Raw genomic sequence first — 5,698 nt, 5'->3', positions numbered from 1 at the left:
TATTCCATTTGGAAATTTCATCTGATAATGAATAACATCAACAGAAAGGAACATTTGCTGCAGCATATGTTGCTGTTAAAAGCCAAACTCTGTTTGGACTGAAAAATACTGTCCTTGGAAGAATTGCACCCAACTTTTCTTGCTTTTCATTTGTGTGTCCCAATCTCACACTCCAACAGAACAGGTCGAAGAGCCAAACAAAGAAGTGCTTGGGAAAATTGAACATTTTCCCAATGAGAATATGTTTAACTTGTATGAGGATGTGTTATGTCATAGCACGGGTAATGTTTCAGGATGATTTCTGTATCTCTGAAAAATATTTTTTTTCCAGTACTTTCATGAAAGTAATAGTGCAACGTGCCAGCTGAAGATGTGCCAGCTGATGGTTTACATTTTAATAGACCAAATTCGAATGTGAATCCACTGCAATAGCTTTTAGAACAAATCTAGGAGAAGGTGGTCATCTAAAAGGCACAGTTGGGAGGGCTGCAAACAAATCTACAGATGCATTTTGCATTGCTAAGATGCTGTTAATAGATTTTGCACTGAGAAGAAATGAAGAAAAATTTGAGCACAGACTACAGACTCTCACCTTGGTAAGTGGAGAATGGCCGTATCAAGGCATGGGGGAGATGGGAAGCAGTCAGCTGCATACGTGGGATATAGGGGCTGGAGTTGTGTACTGAAGCTGAGTGACAGTTTGGATTTGTATCAGAAAGAGAAAGGATTTTGGACAGGTAAAGATGAGAACCCAAGGAGATGCATTCGCCAGGAGGCAGGGCTTTAGAGCAGTCGCAATTTCCCACCTTGGTTCAAATGAGAAAATAAACAACCCAGTGTACTTCAGTCTTTCCAGTTTGCTGTCTTTTCCTTCTCTTCCTTGTCCTAGTTTTAGGATGTTCTGCTAGTCCAAAACTGTATCTTGCATCTTTTCTTTATGTTTTTATGCCTTTTGTTGAGCAAACAGCTTTGTTTTGGAAATGATGAACACTGTCTGGCTAAAACATTCTTTAAACAACTTCTCGCACTTTTGCTCAAATATTATGAATAATACTGAACTGTCAAGAAAGTTCTTTCTTTTTTTTTCCTCGTCTGTTTCATCAAGAAGCTGTTCCATTTAGTCATGTAGGTATTTCTTGGAATATTTGTAAAGATTTATAGTGCAGCACCCCAAGTAATTTAATAGGATATTGATCTGTGAATAACATTGTAGCTGGTATACTTTGCCTTGATCTTGATGTATTTAAGCATCACAGGTGTGCTGGTGCTGCTGCTCAGATCTCCTGTGGGCAGCAGTAGGGTCCTGCATGGTGAAACCTGGTCTGAGCAAATGTGGACTACCCCTGGCCCTTACGGATGGTCCTTACAGATGCATCTGCAGGAAGCTGATGATGAAGGAGAACTGTCAACAAAGGAGAAAGTTTTAATCCAGAAACAAACTAGGATGTATATATGGCTTCCTGATCAAACTGGGAAAGAATTGGAAAAGGCAGAATCATTTGGTGAATAAAGATTATTTGGTGGATAAAGAACTGCTCCCTTTCAACCTAAGCCATTATGTAACTGCATCAATGGTTCTATAATTCTATGAAAAAACATTGAAATTCTTCTTTATCTATTATTTTGATACGTCCTTCTGTTTTTAAAAGTATTCAAGTTACATACACCTTCTCTATGTGTCTTTTTCTGACTCCTGGCAATTATAAAGTTTACAAGGAAGAAGCTTTGACCCCTTTCAACTCTGGGAAGTGCCTTTGGGTGACTTGCACCCACAAGTGAGGGGTTTTCAGAATACAAGTGTGTTCCCTTGGGTCAGGGCTCAAAACAACCTTCATTGCACTCTCCTAAAGGTACCTGAGACTGGATTCCTCAGCTGTACTATCACCTGACTGTGCTGTATCCACATAATAAACAACAAATGGCTGTTAGCCTTCTTTTTTCATATGTGATGGATTCCCATGTGTAAAAGCAGTAGCTCTGTCCTTCCTGCCACTGCAAGGCAGGACCCTGGCCAGGGTAGGCAATGAGTGGAAAATGTTTGCCAACAGCAGGTGCCTGCATCATTTCACTCATCCCAGCTTCACTGTGGTTTATGCAATGCGGCAGGTGAAAGCTTGCAGCTAGCACACCCTGCGCAGCACTGGACTCCATGCTCTGCAGTGCTATTGCAGGCTTGAGGGGCTTTCTTTGAAAAACAGCTTGCATATTTATGTTGATGGCCCTACCATCAAAAACAAACTAGAGGCTATGTAGGGAGGGGAATGGCTTATTGACGCCAGTGCACTGCCATGCATCTGCAGAAGCAGGGTAAGGCCTGGATGTGAGACAGTGCTGCGGCAGCCAGGCCGATACGAACACAGACACAGCTGCTGGAGGGCACAGAGGTGCCAGCAGTGCTGGGCAAGCCTCAAAAATGTGTGGGAATGCTCCAAAAGCCTGCCAGCTGCTGGCTTCTGTCATACCACGTGTATTGTGTTACAGGGACTGCTGTGCAAAGACTAAAACTGTGGCGCTTTGTTTGGTCTGCTGGAGGATAATTATTGTGTTCCTATTTCATCTGTTTCATCTGTGAAAAAGGAAGGCTAACAGCCATTTGTTGTTTATTATGTGGATACAGCACAATCAGGTGATAGTACTGCTGAGGAATCCAGTCTTAGGTACATGTTCTTTTTCCAGAAATCACACCAGGCTGCAATGACCTCTTTTTGATCATCCACTACAACTCATTAAAAGTAAACTCAGGCACCTTATTTCAAAGGCAAAAGCAGGTTAAAAGATATACAATCATCACAATGATCTTATTACACTAAAAACATGACTAACGAGATTGAAAGCAATTCTTACCTCCACTGCACATTTTCTCTGCAAAACTCTGAATATAGATTCTACGTAATCAGGTAAAACTGAAGTTTATTTCTTGTTTCCACCTGTGAAATCCTGCTGCAGTCACTGAGGCACCTGGGGTGTAACAGAAGACAGGCACTGGCCACTCGTTTTTATCTTTAATGCAATATCATGTCATGCTTGTGAAAGTCTTATGATTCAGAACGAGCAGCCCTTCACAGCAAGAATGTCAGGAATGCTAAAAATAAAAGCCCAGGGAGCTCTTAGAAAAGAAAATTGAACGGTAATGTGGTGATGTTTCAAGTGGGTGGGAGCAGAAATGCCACAAATGATAGGTTTTGACTGGAGACGTGAAACTTTTAATCAAGTCCTCTTACGTTACATTTAATTTCAAGGAAGGCCTGGTGTGTAAATTGTAGGCCAATTGCAGGAGGTGCTAGGGAATGCGAGTAAGGTAATCACTTGAACAGGATAAGCTGAGATGTAAAATTTTCTACAAACACATCAATCATTAAACTTTTTCTTAACACAGTGAAGAAGTGTATTCAACTCAGGCCTTCATATCTGTGATCATTTCTCTTTCTGCATGGAAGAAAAGCTCTGTCATACAAAATACCTTCTGTTCCTACTCACTTCGCAGGAGAAAGTTTATGGATTTCAAAGAGTGAAGGAAGAAGTTAACATCCTGATACGATCCTTTCCCTGGAACAGAGGATCTCAGCATCAGTTGTGAGAATCTGCAGACAGAAATGTCTTATAGCCTCCTCAGAACCAGCCTGTCCTTCGCAGGCTGATTCTCTAAAATCTACATACAATCTTTACCTGGTCCATTTCTCAGGACACCACACGGTTAGTTTTCCATCTTTTCCTCTAAATTAACATAATCTGTTATTTATTCTTACGAAGATTATAGACTAAATCATAGAATCATAGAATCATGAAGGTTGGAAAAGACCTCTAAGATCCCCCAGCCCAACCACCAGCCCACCCCCCCCACGCCCACTGCCCACGTCCCTCAGTGCCACATCCACACGGCTCCTGAACACCTCAGGGACGGTGACTGCACCACCTCCCTGGGCAGCCTGTGCCACTGCAGCACTGCTCTTGCTCAGAAGAAATTCTTCCTAACATCCAAGCTGAACCTCCCTGATGCAACTTGAGGTCATTTCCTCTTGTCCTATTGATTCAACAACATAAATAGATCAGATCTTTTTTCAGATATCTTGATCTCCAAGAGGCTTCAACTGCCTCCAAAGGTGTGTGGAGGAGAATAATGTAAGGAGTTGTTTTCTCTGATCTTTTTAGCCATTGGATATCTTCTGAAATCCTATTTTTCAGGATCCTGTATGTCCAAATCCTGTCTGTCTCAGCTCTAATTCAGGCAATTATTCTGCATTAACACTTTTCAAAACAAACAGAAGTTAAAAGCAGGGGAATCAAAATTTCTGCACCGCATGTTAATCCAGGGGGAACATTATCACATTGTCATGGATTTTATACATGGGATTTAAAGCGTAGGGAGCAAGAGAACCAAATGTGTAAAGTTATTTGGGATATTAGGCAAAAATATTTCACAGAAGAATTATCTGCAGTGCTGTTACATTACCAGCCAAGGATTATTGCTTTTGGCATTTCTGTCAGTGTGCCATTTGCTATCTAGACAATGGTCCCTTGTTAGCAGCAAGAGATGGCACAGAAGAAACAGCTACTTGAATTGAAAAGAAGTGGCTCTTCAGTGAAGCTGATTATGAACGCTTGTGATTGTTTCTGCTTGCAGTAGATATGCTGAACTGGCTTTTCACGTTCTGCTGCATTAGGTAAAAGATCTTGGAGAAAAATAAATGCAGTATTACAGTATACCCAGGGTGAGCCATAGAGCAGTGCATATTCACTAACACAGTAATGACAGCCTTCCAAGAAAGTAAATGCTGAACGACTTGTCTGACATCAACACTTCTCTGTTTTCCATAAGAACATCAATAGTCAGGGTTCTTTTCAATGTGCTACTGATGCAGGGTGAGATTTTCTGAGGTGCTGAGCAACCACTTCTTCTCCCTCTTCCCACCTCCTCCTCAGCATCAGTGATTGCTGTTAGCACTTCATGATTCTGGAATTAAAAACCTGCTATTTTCTCAAGAAGAAGGATATTGTGCTTAAAATGTATTTTCTTGGTGCATTTTATTACTAAAATCACCTTTAATGCCTGAAAGTGGGTCATGACAGGGACACAGGGGCTGTGCTGCTTCATGGGCAGCTGTGGAAAGTCTGTGAGAAATGGTGCTAAGTGGTAGCTGAACTCATCATGGGATTATCTCTTTCCTCCACCTCCTTTCCAAAGTGCAAAGAGTGTTCATAAGAAAAACCGTGTAAGAAAGGTGAGAAATCTCTTCTTGTTCCCACACAAAGGAATTTATTGGCAAAGGTATCAAGTATTGAAGAGACAGAGAAACGAACTGCCCTGATTGTGACGTCCTGTTAGTTTGCAGTTAACAGACAAACCAACCAAGTTCAATCATGAAACGTTACCTGCCTGTTTTTCCACTCAGTGCAGTAATTTCTTTAGGCTCTCATTATTCAACAAAACACAGGTTGGTGGGTGCCTGCAGCTGAGTTATTCACCCACTCCAAAGAGGAGAAAGGGAAGGAAGGCAGAGCTGGAAAAACAGGGCTGGAAAGTACACCGGAGACATGGAACAGCTTGATATCACTGTACAGGTGCTAATTTGTTAACACAGGGGGAAAAGAGAAGAGAAAAAGGAAGGAGAAAAGAGAGAGAAGTAGAAGAAGAAGGGAAGGAGAAAGGAGAGGAGGGGAGAGGAGAGGAGGGGAGAGGAGAGGAGAGGAGAGGAGAGGA

This window comes from Centrocercus urophasianus, unplaced genomic scaffold (assembly GCF_019232065.1).
Source record: "Centrocercus urophasianus isolate 14NV4802_14NV808 unplaced genomic scaffold, USGS_Curo_1.0 seq_12, whole genome shotgun sequence".
Taxonomy (NCBI): Eukaryota; Metazoa; Chordata; class Aves; order Galliformes; family Phasianidae; genus Centrocercus; species Centrocercus urophasianus.
The sequence above is the reverse complement of the archived record's forward strand: the minus strand, read 5'-3'. Positions refer to the sequence as shown.